At 43.5% G+C, this 14,627-nt stretch overlaps 1 pseudogene across 1 annotated transcript; it reads left to right on the plus strand.

Annotated features, from left to right (window-relative positions):
* The first annotated feature begins 539 nt into the window (after nt 1-539).
* LOC112301088 (pyruvate kinase PKM pseudogene) lies at nt 540-2,643 on the plus strand (annotated as a pseudogene). Its single transcript, XR_011651498.1, has 2 exons — nt 540-548; nt 1,007-2,643. The product of XR_011651498.1 is annotated as a pyruvate kinase PKM pseudogene (transcript).
* The last annotated feature ends 11,984 nt before the right edge of the window (nt 2,644-14,627 follow it).

Raw genomic sequence — 14,627 nt, forward strand, 5'->3', positions numbered from 1 at the left:
AATTTTAAGTAGATCATTTTTAAAAAATGGCCACTGCTGATCTCTACCTACACATACCACCAATCTCTATCTCCTACTCCACCTTAAAGCACAGAGAAGAAGCTGACCTTCTACCACTGAACTTGGAGATCACTTTCCATCCAGAGAAATCCTGATATTTTCTCTCTCCAATCACTTTCAGAAGTTAGAAGCTGTCACAAGGGATTCTCTGAGCTTTCAAATGGAAAACTTAATGTGCCATGAACTTCTGGTCATTGGCCTAAGAAGTAAAAACTCTCTTTGGGCCTTTAGAAATCATCTTTCCAACTTTATGTCCATGGTTTATAATGTTGTAATTGCCTTCATAGTTGTACTGCAGCTGCCTCTGCAAACAAAGTTTAAATCTACAGGTCATCTTGGATTAAACAATGTATTGTATTTTCAACTGATTGGCTAAGCTGCTCGAGTCTTGCACTGCAGAACATACAGAGGGAAAACACACACACACAAAACAACTTTGACTAAATCTGACAAAAAGGAAGAAAGCACATTGGAGAAAGATGACTTGGGTATGACTATTTTTCTGCATTTTGCTGAATACCATTTGTCTTCTGGGAAACAGCACAAACAAAGCTGTGGCTTCTCGACTCTGCAGGCATCATTTCTATGCATGTGAGGAGATTAACTTGCTGAAACACAGAAAAAGACAATATAAGCAGTAGGATAGACTCTTTCTTTTGGCATATTCCCTTCTCAGACCAGACCATCAGGGCCAGAGTTTGGGCTTTTGTTTGTTTGTTTGCCCTTTGTTTTGTTTTTAGTTAGCTTGGTGTAGCTGTGGGGTTTTTTCGTTTGGTTGGTTTTGGTTTTGGTTTTGTGTTTTTTAAGCTATTACTCATAGAATACCTCAGTGCCAACTGAGAAAAGGCAACCCTGCTGTGACACAAGTGCATTTCTCACCTCCCAGAAATTGACGGTTTTGATTTGATAACATTGTTTTGCCTTGGGTTTAAAATACAAAACACAGGCAGTAGCTCCAGCCAGACCACGCTGGAGGACTTCAGAAGCCGTGTCGAAGCCCCACAGCGACATCGGGGCTGCCTTCATCCAGACCCAGCAACTGTGCGTGGCCATGGCCCACACGTTCCTGGAGCACAGGTGCCACCTGGACACAGACTCCCTGCCCATCACGGCCCGGAACACTGGCTTCATCTGTGCCATCGGCCCAGCTTCCCGATCGGTGGAGATGCTGAAGGAGATGATTAAATCTGAAATGAATGTGGCTCGTCTGAACTTCTCTCATGGAACTCATGAGTACCATGCAGAAACCATCGAGAATGAGCGCACAGCCACAGAGAGCTTTGCTTCTGATCCCATTCTCTACCAGCCAGTTGCTGTGGCCCTGGACACTAAAGGACCTGAGATCCAAACTGGGTTCATCAAGGGCAGTGGCACCACGGAGGTGGAGCTGAAGAGAGGGGCCACTCTCAAGATCACTCTGGATGATGCCTACATGGAGAAGTATGACGAGAACACCCTGTGGCTGGACTACAAGAACAATTGCAAGGTGGGGGCAGCGGGCAGCAAGATCTACGTGGATGATGGTCTCATTTCTCTGCAGGTGAAGGAGAAAGGTGCCAACTTCCTGGTTACAGGGGTAGAGAATGGTGGCTCTTTGGGCAGTAAGAAGGTGTGAACCTCCCTGGGGCTGCTGTGGACCTGCTTGCCATGTCAGAAAAGGACATCCAGGATCTGAAGTTCAGGATAGAGCAGGATGTAGAAATGGTGTTCACATCTTTCATCTGCAAGGCATCTGATGTCCATGAAGTCGGGAAGGTCCTGGGAGAAAAAGGAAAGAACCTCAAGATAATCCACAAAATTGAGGATCATGAGGGGGTTGGGAGGTTTGATGAGATCTTGGAAGCCAGTGATGGGATCATGGTGGCCCGTGGTGATCTAGGCATTGAGATTCCCGCAGAGAAGGTGTTTCTTGCTCAAAAGACGATGATTGGGTGGTGCAACCGAGCTGGGAAGCCTGTCATCTGTGCCATGCAGATGCTGGAGAGCATGATCAAGAATCCCCGTCCCTCCCAGGTGGAGGGCAGCGACGTGGCCAATGCCGTCCTGGATGGAGCCGACTGCATCATGCTCTCTGGGGAGGCAGCCAAAGGGGAACACCCACTGGAGGCTGTGCACATGCAGCAGCTGATTGCTCAAGAGGAAGAGGCCGCCATCTACCACTTGCAATTATTTGAGGAACTCCATCACCTGGCGCCCATTACCAGTGACCCCACAGAAGCCGCCACTGTGGACGCCGTGGAGGCCTCCTTCAAGTGCTGCAGTGGGGCCATAATCGTCCTCACCAAGTCTGGCAGGTCTGCTCACCAGGTGGCCAGGCACTGCCCTCGTGCCCCCATTATTGCTGTGTCCTGTAATCACCAGACAGCTCACCAGGCCCACCTATATTGTGGCATCTTCCCCGTGGTGTGTAAGGACCCAGTGCAGGAGGCCTGGGCTGAGGACATGGACCTCTGGATGAACTTGGCCATGAATGTTGGCAAGGCCCGAGGCTTATTCAAGAAGGGAGACGTGGTCATTGTGCTGACTGGGTGGCGTCCTGTCTCTGGCTTCACCAACACCATGTGTGTACTGCCTGTGCTATGATGGGCCCCAGAGCCCCTCCAATCCCTGTCCCATCCCTTTCCCCCAACCCATCCATTAGGCCAGCAATGCTTGTACTGAGTGCTCACTTAGGGCTGTAGTGTGGCACTGGGGGGCTGGGACACCAGGGAGGGAGATCAATGCCTCTGTAAAACATGGCTACTTTTAAGAACCTGCTCAGCTGAGGTAGCCCAGAGCTAGGCTGCCCATCTTATGGCCCCACCCAACCAAGAGAGGCAGGGGTGCAGCACTGAGGCTCCAGAGCTTAACATAGAGGGCGACAGCTGCTGCTCCTCCTCCTCTGTGCAGTCCGTCCAGTTCCTGGAGAAGTGTAGGTGCAGAGAGCCCCCGAGCCTCATCTGGCATCAGGAGATAGCCAGCTAGAGAAGGCACTAGTTCCAGTGTCCACAGACTCTGGCACTGACCTTCACGTGCTTCTCCAACCCCGTTAGCTTTCCCCACTCCCTCCTTGTTGTGCACTTCTTTAAGTTCCTGCACTTGACTCAGCTGTCACTGCAGACAAACACTCCACACTCCACCTTCATTTTCCCCACTCCAGCTGCCTCCAGGCCTGTTGCTATAGAGCCTACCTGTATGTCAATAAACAGCAGCTGAAACATCAAAAAAATACAAAATACAATAATTATTACTTTATAGGTGCTACATATGAAACAAAGAAACTAGTGCTTTTCCCACTTCTGAGAACATTGCCCCTTCCTTCTCTTTGGCTTCTTACCTTTTTCAGCATTCACATCTTGGCTTAAATGTCAGGCCATAGTTCCTTAAAAATTAAACATAAACCAAAGTAAACAAAGTTACCATACAGCCAAGAAATTCCAGTTTTAGGCATGTGCCCGAGAGAAATAAAAACGCAGGTCCACACAAAATCTTGAACATGAATGTTCACAGCAACAGTATTCATGACAGACCAGACTGGAAAATACCCAAAGGTGTGGATGAAAAAAATGATGCTGGTGTGGCTCAGTGGACTGAGTGCCAGCCTGCAAATCCGAAGGTTGCTGGTTAGATCCCCAGTCAGGGCACATGCCTGGGTTGCGGGCCTGCTCCCCAGTTGGGGGAGTGCAAGAGGCAACAGATTGATGTTTCTCTTGCACATCAATGTTTCCCTCCCTCTCTTTCACCCTCCCTTCCCCTCTCTCTAAACATAAATAATTAAAATCTTTCTTAAAATGTGATATAGCCATATAATGGAATATTATTTAGCCATAAAAAAGGAAAGAAGTACAGATAGATGCTACTGTGGTAGGCAGTTAGATAGGTATGAGCAGACCAGGAAAGATGGGCCAGGGGCAGAGGTTCAGCAAGGTGAGAGCCCTAAGTGTCTAGCAATGGGCAAAACTACAAGCCCTTGCATGACTACTCCCTTAAGCATTAATACCTGGAGATGACATCAAGGCCTCAGCTGTGTTTCAGCTGCAGGCCCAGAAACGCAGCAAAACCAGGTAGAGCGACAGATGTGGCTACCATGAGCCAGCTGTGATGACTAATGACACTCTCCCTTGGCGTCAACCAATCAGTGGAGACCATGGCACTAAAAGGACATACCGGGAAAGCTGATGAGTATTCTATTGAGATCTTCCCCTGAAACCTCCAGATAAAAGCCCACAGGAAGCAGGACCAAGTACCTGGAGGGGCTCTCTCTATGGAGCATGCCTTTCCTCACCCACTTCTTTCCCAGGGCATTCTCATTCTCTCCTGCTCTCGCTCCAAATGTCTTTCTTTTGCTGTAACTTGTTTCCTGAGCCCATTCCTTCAATGGCTCATTTCTTCTACCTCTGTAACTTCCTAAATAAACTTTCTCCTATAGTTTGAGTCTCTGTTCTGAATTCTTCTCTTAGCCAGAACTGAACAAGTGAGGTTGCTGAACTGAGGTTAACGCCTGGTGCCATCTTTCCACCGCTAACACTATAACATGCATGAAACTTTAAAAACAAATTATGCTACATGAAAAAAGCCAACAAATGTGAAATTGTGCACCTAAAACCTGTATAATTTTGTTAACCAGTGTCACCCCAATAAATTCAATGAAAAGGAGACAAAAAGTAGATTAGTGGTTGCTTATGGCTGGAGGTAAAACCAGAAATTCACTGTAAATGGGAATGAGAGATCTTATTGGGTTTATGAGAGAATGTTCTAAAATTGGATTTTAGTGGTAGTCATTCAACTCAGTAAATTTAATAAAAATTACTAAATTGTATAATAATAATAACAATGCCAGGTCTTTCTTAGCCTGAGATGAAATAAAATGCCCTGGCTATACCTTCCCTTGGCACCTACGTTAGAAAGACTCGTTACACTTCACATTATTTGGATTTGGTCTCAGACACAGATGGATTCTAGTCTCAGCTGTGCCACTTACTAGCACAGTCTTGAACAAGTCGCTTGCCTTCCTTAAGTTTTTAAGACTTCAGGGAACAAGTACATCAGTATTAAATTATTTTCCCTAGTCTCAAAATGTTGTCTATGTCCATGTTTTTTCTCCCTGTCTGCACCACACACTCGGGACCTGTTCTTTCCTCCCTCCTGCCCAGTGCGTCAGCACAGACCTGCGGGCACTGCAGCATAGCGGGTGAGAACTCTGGAGCCAGGGTACTCAGGTTCAAATCTTCTCCCCAGCTGTGTGACCATTGGCAAGTTATTTAACCACACTGTTTCATCATTGGAAAATGACTGTGTATGTGTGTGTGTGGTGGGGGGATATGAAGGTTCTTGTGAAAATTCAAAGAGATGATGCACATATATGATGTAACGCAGGAGCTCCACATCGGGGAGCTGCATTTGTGTTCATGATATTCCGAAAAACCCACCCAGAGGACCAGCAGATTTGACATGCCGTGCACGTGCCACTTACTACTCACGTTACAGGGGAGTGCACCAATGGCAGCAGCTCAGTGCCGGAGAGACCGTGACCCACTTCCAGTCTTGGCGCTACTTATAGGGTTAGAGAGGGAGTAGCCTGTGAAAATTTTACACTTTTGTGATAAACACAGGAGCCTTGAGGCACGGGGGCCTTGAGGCGGCCAGGACATCCAGATACCGGCTGTTTTCCTTGTTCCTGATGGCTGCTGGGGAGGCAGCCACCTGTTCTCTGAGGTGGAGGGGCCATGTCCTCAGTTACCCCCCACATGCCAACACACACACACAGTATTTAGAATAGGGTCTCACCCATGGTAAGTGCTATGTAGGTGTCAGCTATTATCTGTATGCCCCATATCTAGACAGCCACAAATAACACACATCTGCTTCGCTTTTTACTTCCCAGAAGTGTTTGTGTTCGTTTTAGACATGCATTATCACCAGCTGGCGTTGGCAATACTCTTCAACAGCAAGTGCTCACCTTCATCTCTGAACAACCTTCTTGTTTGTGCTTCTCCCAGCAGATCTCTCACCTTAGTTCTCATCAAAGTAGGTTTTGTTTTGGTAACAATTCAACAAACTCTTTTGTACTAGCATTAATTCTATTAATTTATTCATTAATTCATTGAATCATACATTTCCTATGCACTTGACCCTTGAACAACATGGATTTGAACTGCATGATCCACTTCTATGTGGGGTTTCTTTCATTATATGCTATAAATGTATTTCCTCTTCCTAACAATTTTCTCAATAATATTTTCTTTTCTATAGCTTACTTTATTGTAAGGATACAGTATATAATAGATATAACATACAAAATATGTTTTTTTTTTTAAAGTGATTTTTAGAGAGAGAGGAAGGGAGAGGGAGAAACATCATTTTGTTGCTTCACCCACCCATGCACTCACTGGTTGATTCTACAACCTCGGTGCATCAGGATGATGCTCCAACCAACAGAGCAACCCAGCCAGGGTTACAAAACATGTGTTAATGGACTTTTTATGTTACTGGTAGCGCTTCTGGTTAACGATAGGTTATTAGTAGTAGTTAAGTTTTGTGGAGTAAAAGTTATACACAGATTTTCAACTGAACTTCAAATTATTCAAGGGTAAACTGTACATTAATTGAATGTCAAACCTGTGCTGGTGTCCTAGGAGGTGGGCATCTGTATCCTTCACAACCCTCCCAGGGTTCAACTTATGAACCTGCTTTTGAGGACCACTGCTGTGGGTCACACAGGTGGCAGGGAGGGAGGATGGATTCAACTAAAGGCAGGGAGACGAGCTTGGGAAGTAAGGGATGAGGACAGAGCCAGGCTAGGAACGTGTGGTGAGCAGAAACAAAGTCCCCAGGATGTCTACATTCTAATCCCTTGAACACGTGAATGTTACTTGGCATGGTAAAAAGGGCCCTGCAGATGTAATTAAGGATCTTGAGAGGCAGAGGCTGTCCTGCATTATATAGGTGGGCCCGAACTGTAATCACTGTATCCTTATAAGAGCGAAGGAAAGGGAGATTTACATGCAGAAGAGGAAGAAGATGATATGACTAGGGATGCAGTGGGGTGGGGGCAGAGAAAAGGTGATGTGGTTGGAGGAAGCAGCCATGAACCACAAAATGCAGACAGCTTCCAGAAACTGTAAAGGATGAAGAAATGGCTTCTACCCTATAGCCTAGAGAAGGAACTGGCCCTACTGATACCTCGATGTCAGACCTATCAGACTAATCTCAGATTTCTGGTTTGTAGAATTATAAGAGAATAAACTTGTGTTGTTTTAAGTCATTATACTTGTGGTTATTTGTCACAGCAGCCATGAGAAACTAATACAGAGGATTTTAACAAACTAATTAAAAAATGTGTAGGAGTGAAACCATTAAGTTTTTGCATTTTATTAGCTATACAAGGTAGAAGAAAAAGGGTAAGAGGGAAGGGGAGGGATGAAGAATGAGTGTACGGCCCTGACTGGGTAGGTCAGTTGGTTAGCGCATCATCCCCATAGGTCAAGATTGCGGGTTTTGTCCCAGGTCATGGCACATACAAGAAGCAATCAATGAATGTATAAATAAATGGAACAATAGATTGATGTTTTTCTCTCTCCCTCCCCCTTCCCATCTCTCTAAAATCAATACATTTTTAAAAAATTAATGAGTATAGATTTCTAATCATGGGTGGTTGCTGCTGATGCCAATATTGTCGTTAAAACAACCATTAACATCAGCTCAGGTTTAAGTGCCTTATAAAAAGGTGCCTCAGTTGGCTTCAGAAAAAGACCCAGACTAATGCAGCAGTCAATATTTCCTAATTGAGTAAAGCCTTATTAATTGTGACAGAGGCTCAACTCAAATTTATGTTTTCCTCTTTTTAAAGAGAAAGAGTTTGGGAAGCAAATGAAGAGTTTAACAAGATTACCAGAGGGAATATTTAAACTGCTAAGAAAAAACAAACTGCTTGTAATCACCTTCAAACACTTGATGAGCACTATTTGCAGTCTGACTGATTTGTGAATTGCAAGTCATTCTAATTCTTTATTAAACAAGTGCTGGGGCAGAACAGGGAATGCTTTTATAGCCTGGTTCTACTTCCTGGAAATAATAAAACTGTTTCTGCTAAACTATTTTATCATTCTAACCTTCCACTGATCCTGGCTGGCTTTCCCCTAATGATGCGTCAGACAACTAGGCTTTGATGGATCTTTTTCTTCAGAGCTGCTCCCTCACTATCTACGCTTGCCATGTATTTTGGAATTCCCAAAGCCAACTCCAGTGCATGGATCTGTGTGTGAGGGAGAGGGGTTTCCTCACGTCCCCAAGCAGTCTCAGGACACCAGTTGGGTGTCCTATAATTCAACTCATTTTTGACACTATCTACCTGGAGATACCATCGGGTTCACAGGTTAAGGGTTCAGTCCCACAGGTTTGTCCCCATTACTCTTCAGATACCAGTCACAAGTCCAAGGTGTTACCTGTGATTCTTACTGACCAGCTACAAATCAATGTTTCCCACATCCTCCTCCTTGGGTCTGATTAATTTTTTTAGAGTGGCTCATGAACTCAGAGAAACCTATTCTTTACTAGATTATTGGTTTACTATAAAAGGGACAGGAACAGCCAGATGGAAGAGAGGGGTAGATCAAGTGTGGGGAAGGGGCACGGAGCCACTGTACCCTCTGCAAGTGGGTCACTCTTTTGAGTACCTCACGTTTGCCACCCTGGTGGCTCTCTGGACCCTGGCCTCTTGGGGGGGGTTATGGAAACTTCATGACTTAGGCATGTTTGATCAAATCATTGGCCACTGGAAAATGATTCAACCCCCAATCTCTAACCTCATCCCCTCTACAGAGGTCATGAGCGGGACTGAAAGTTCCAACACTCTAATCACATGGTTGGCTCCCCTGGCAACCAGCCCGCTCATCCTTACTTGGGGCCCACATATCACATTATTAACATAATAAAGGCACCAAAGTTTTAGATGCTCTGTACAAGAAGTGAGGATTAAGATCAAATATGTATTTCATACCATATCAGGGAAAAACCCAGGGCTGATCCTCAAAACTACCTGTCTCCCATGTCCCAATTCAATTTGTCACCAAGACCTGACCATCTCCAACCACTTTCCTCTAATGCCACCTTCAAAATTCTAGTCCAAGCTACTATTACCCATTACCTGGACAGGGAACAGGTGAAGAAACTGTACCTGAAACAGTTCCTTCTCTGGTTTCCTGACTCCATTTGATACCTTGCAATTCAGCCTTCTGACAGCTGCCACTGAGGTTTATCCAAACAATCTGTAGCTTCTAGACTAGAGTCATACTGAATGGGTTTGTTAGCTATACAGAGTATAGCTCAGCCATACTCTCTCTGAGCCTCACTGTCTTCACCTACAATACTGTAGGTGTAGGGAAACGCTGAAGTTTCAGGTGAGGATTAAGTGAAAGTGAAATGCTTCTGTTGGTGCCTGCAAATACCAATGCTCAGTAAATACCAGGTGTGGTTACTATTACTATTTGGTTTGTGTACCAGCCCAGTGATTATAAACATGTGCAGGTTTAGTATACAACACTCATTCATCTGTTTGTGTAGATAAAATGCAAAAGGAAGTTTATGTCTTCTTTGCTTTCCCATAATTTTTGAGGCCAGCACAATTATGAGTAGATGAAATCAATTATATTATAAGTAGTCTAAATCACATATATAAAAGCAGCATTTAAAATATAGGTAAATGGACCATTTCAAGGTTATTCCTTTAGCTCTGGCTGGGTGGCTGAATTGGTTGGACTGGGTTGCAGGTTCCATCCCTGGTCAGGGCACATGCAGGACTCAACCAGTGAGTGTGTCGATGGGTGGACAGCGGGTTGATGTTTCCTTCTCTTTCGCTCTACACTCGTCTCCTTCTCTCTAGGATCAATAAATAAAACACTAAAAAGATTCTTCCTTTAAGGAAGTTAATGAAATTTCTTTCATACATCTAACATACTCTTCCCACTTATTCTATGGCCCCAGTTAAAAAAAAATTAAAAAAATAAAAATTCAACTGTACATAGAGTGGGCTATTAAGTATTCAGAAGAGCACTTAATCAGAATATGAAGAAAGAATTTAATTTTTTAAAGGTTTTATTTATTATTTTTAGAGAGGGGAAGGGAGGAGCAAAGAGAGGGAGAGAAACATCAATGTGTGGCTGCATCCCATACAACCCTTACTTGGGACCTGGCCCGCAACCCAGGCATGTGCCCTGACTGGGAATTGAACCGGCGACACCTTGGTTCTCAGGCCAGCACTCAATCCACTGAGCCACACCAGCCAGGGCGAAAGAAATTCATATTTAGCTGACCAGATATAAACAATGAAAAGTCAAAAAGTAATGGCTACCCTGAAATCTCCATTAACTCTCTAAACACAAATGTATGCCTTTATCTCATGGCAGTTCTAATCACTCAAAATGTGCTTCAAGTTGAGTAATTCAAAAACAAAGTCTCAGACTTCAGCCAAGATGGAGGCGTATGTAGATATACTTTGCCTGCTCACACAACCAAAAGAAGGACAACAACAAATTTAAAAACAAAACATAACCAAAATTTCCAGAAAATCAAACTGTATGGAAGTTGGACAACCAAGGAGTTAAAGAAGAAACATTCATCCAGACCAGTAGGAGGGGTGGAGAGGGGCAGCAGCCAGGATGGATGGAGGAGGGTGGAGAGGACTCGTGGCAAGGTGGAGGCTGGAGGACCGGGTTGGGCGAGGCTGCAGCTAGCTGAGTGGGCAGTCCTACATTTGCATATGGATAAACCAAGAGGAACAAGACAAACCACGCACCCAGGGTTCCAGCATGGGAAAACAAAGCCTCAAAACCTCTGACTGAAAAAATCTCTGGGGGTTAAGGTGGCAGGAGAAATTCCCAGCCTCACAGGAGACTTCATTGGAGAAATCCACAAGGTCCTAGAATGTACACAAACCCATCCACCTGTGAATCAGCATCAGAAAGACCCAAGTCACTTGTGGGTAGTGGAGGAAATGACTGAAAGCTGACCCAGAGCTGAGCTGGAGCATTGTTCCCTCTCCAACCCCTCCCCCACATTCAGGGCCACAATTCAGTAATGTGGGTTGCCCTGCCCTGGCAAATACCTAAGGCTCCACCCCTTACTACATAACAGGTGCACCAAGACACACAAATATGGCCCAAGTTAAAGAACAGATCAAAACTCCAGAAAAAATACAACTAAGTGATGAAGAGATAGCCAACCTATCAGATGCAGAGTTCAAAACACTGGCAATCAGGATGCTCACAGAAATGGCTGAGTATGGTCACAAAATAGAGGAAAAAGTGAAGGCTATGAAAAGTGAAATAAGGGAAAACCTACAGGGAACCGACAGTGAAAGGTAGGGAACCGGGACTCAAATCAATGGTTTGGGCCAGAAGGAAGAAATAAACATTCAACCTGAATACAGTGAAGAAACAAGAATTCAAAAAAAAATGAGGAGAGGTTTAGGAACCTCCGGGACATCTTTAAACATTCCGACATCCGAATCATAGGGGTGTCAGAAGAAGAAGAGGAAGAGCAAGAAAAGGAAAACTTATTTGAACAAATAATGAAAGACAACTTCCCTAACATGGGAGACGAAATAGACTTCCAGGAAGTCCAGGAAGCTCAGAGTCCTAAGGAAGTTGGATCCAAGAAAGTATACACCAAGAAACATCATTATTACATTACCTAAGATTAAAAAATAAGGAGAGAATCTTAAAAGCAGCAACAGAGAAGGAGACAGTTACCTACAAAGGAGTTCCCACAAGACACTCAGCTGATTTCTTAAAAGAAATCTTACAGGGAAGAAGGGGCTAGAAGGAAGTATTCGAAGTCATGAAAGGCAAGGGCCTACATCCAAGATTACTCTATCCAGCAAAGCTATCATTTAGAATGGAAGGGCAGATAAAGTGCTTCCCAGATAAGATCAAGTTAAAGGAGTTCATCTTCACTAAGCCATTATTATATGAAATGTTAAAAGGACTTATCTAAGAAAAAGAAGAAGATCAAAAATAGGAACAGTAAAATGACAACAAACTCACAACTATCAACAACTGAACCTAAAAAAAACAAAAGCAAAAACAAACAAAAAATACCTAACTAAGCAAACAATTAGAACAGGAACAGATTTACAGAAATGGAGATCACATGGAAGGTTTTCAGTGGGGAAGGGGAGGGAGGAGAATGGCGGAAAAGGTACAGGGAATAAGAAGCATAAACGGTAGGTACAAAACAGAAAGGGGGAGGTTAAGAATAGTATGGGGAGTGGAGAAACCAAAGAACTTACATAGATGACCTATGGACATGAACTAAGGTGGGCAAATGATGGTGGGAGGGGTGGTACAGGGTGTAGGGGAATTAAGGGGAGAAAAAAATGGGAGAATTGTAATAGCATAATCAATAAAATATATTAAAATTTAAAAATTAAAAAAGCAAAGTCTTTCAGAACTGTCCTTTGAAGAAAACCTCATTAAATCAATGTGAGGGAAGCTTTGTCCAAAGTAAAGAATATTTTGTTTTTTAAACTGTTAACTCCCCCCTTTAAAAAAAATTTTATTTATTTTTAGAGAGAGGGGAAGGGAGGGAGAAAGAAAGGGAGAGAAACATCGATTGGTTGCCTCTCACATGCCCCCAGTGAGGAACCAGGCCTGCAACACAGGCCTGTGCCCTGACCAAGAATCAAACCGTCAGAACTTTCGTTTTGTGGGACAATGCCCAACCCATTAAGCCATGCCAGTCAGGGCCAAAGTAAAGAATATTTTTAAATGAAATGCCATTTTATCACTTTTAAAGGACCCAGGCCTGGAGTTAAAATGTTAAAAACCTCTAAGGACCGAAGAAATTATAATGGCTACTCCCCCCTACTCCATCTTGTATTTCAAAATAAAAACAAGTAAATAAAAAGAAATAAAAAGAAGACCAAAGTTCTAATCTCCCCACAAATGCTACGTTATTGATTTTTCCAAATATTATACTTTTAATAATTTTTCAAAGAAATTTTTAGTGTATCTGCTTTGCTGGTGCCTGAGCACGTTTGGTCTGCCTACCAGGGCATTGCAACAGTAAGGAACGGCACCTCTAGAACAAATCTGTTACAGGCTAGACTAGGGTTCGAATCCTGACCGAGCCATTCACTAGCTGTGTAATGCTAGGCTAGTTCCTAATCTCTGTTTGTCAATCATCTTGTTTGTGGTTGAAATGTGGTTTTGTGGGGATTAGAACAAGTAAACAGAAACATAGTAAGTGTCACCTAAATTTGGTAACTAAATAATAATATACAGCTCTTTGCAATTAACCCATCACATGTATGTAAATGATGTCTAAGCAAACTACTATTGATTTCCTTAAGCAGACGAAACAGGTACCCTTACAACTGCTTATTTTGTAAAAATTTGCTTAGCATGTTCAGATGACAGAGAACTTTTTAAAAACTTCACAAATTTCAATTCAGCAGATTTTAAGTTCATAAGTTTTTGGTGTCCCAAAGTGTGGAGAGGAGGAATGAATAAAGAAGAAAATTCTATGTGACAACCATTAAAAATAATGGAACATACATCATGTCCATGGATTTTAAGCATTTGGGAAGTAAACAAAACATTCTTTCCAGGAGTATGCTTGATGCCTTCTGGGAAAACCTACTTTCCTGACAAGGTGAAGGTTGTCAACTGCTCAAAGATTTCATGCCGTGTCACTACATTGAGAGGATTAAAAGGGGGAGAAAGGGAGATGCTGCCATTTAACACACCTGAGTACACTTCCTGTCCCCATGTGATAGTCATTTATTTAACAAACTCTTTGCTGAATGTACTGAATACCAGCCCATTGTGTTAGAACTAGGGGTGTCCAACCTTTTGGCATCTCTGGGCCACACTGGAAGAAGAGTTGTCTTGGGACACACATTAAATACATTGTGACACGTAATCACAAAAAAGATCTCATAATTTTTTAAGTAAATTTACAATTTTGTGTTGAACCACATTCACGGCCTTCCCGGGCCACATAAGGTCTGTGGCGGAGGGTTGGACTCAGCTGAGGGCTGGAGTTGTGTGAGGATACAATGACCAACAAGACTCATCCGTGGCCCTCACTCACACGGAGCCTGCGTGGGGCGGGGCAGAAAAGGTGCTTCTGAGGCCATTTCTGGGGCAGCAGCTGGGTGCCTCGCACTGCTTGCACACCGTACACGTGCCCGGACTTCCCAGTGGTGCTGAGTCAGACGCCATGCAGTCCTGTCTCTCCTTTTCTTTTGGTCACCATCAAAAGTTGTGCATTGGAAAACAATAACAAACATAAAACACATTTCTCAAAAAAATTTTTCCATGTAATCTGTTTAAAAATGGACCTGTGTTCTCCAAAAATGTTGGTGTTATGAAAGCCATAGAAAGGGTAAAGGATTGATCAAAATTTAAGGGGGCGTAATAATGAAATAGAATATGCAATCTTGGTCTGAATCCCATACTGGAGGGAAAATAATGCAGTAAAGGTCCTTATTGGATCAGTCAACAAAGTTGGAATATGGCCAGTAGATGAAATAAAAGTATTGATCGATGTTTAATTACGTGAAGTAGGTATACGTGCAGCGGTTATGT

Source organism: Desmodus rotundus, chromosome 8 (genome assembly GCF_022682495.2).
Source record: "Desmodus rotundus isolate HL8 chromosome 8, HLdesRot8A.1, whole genome shotgun sequence".
NCBI lineage: Eukaryota > Metazoa > Chordata > Mammalia > Chiroptera > Phyllostomidae > Desmodus > Desmodus rotundus.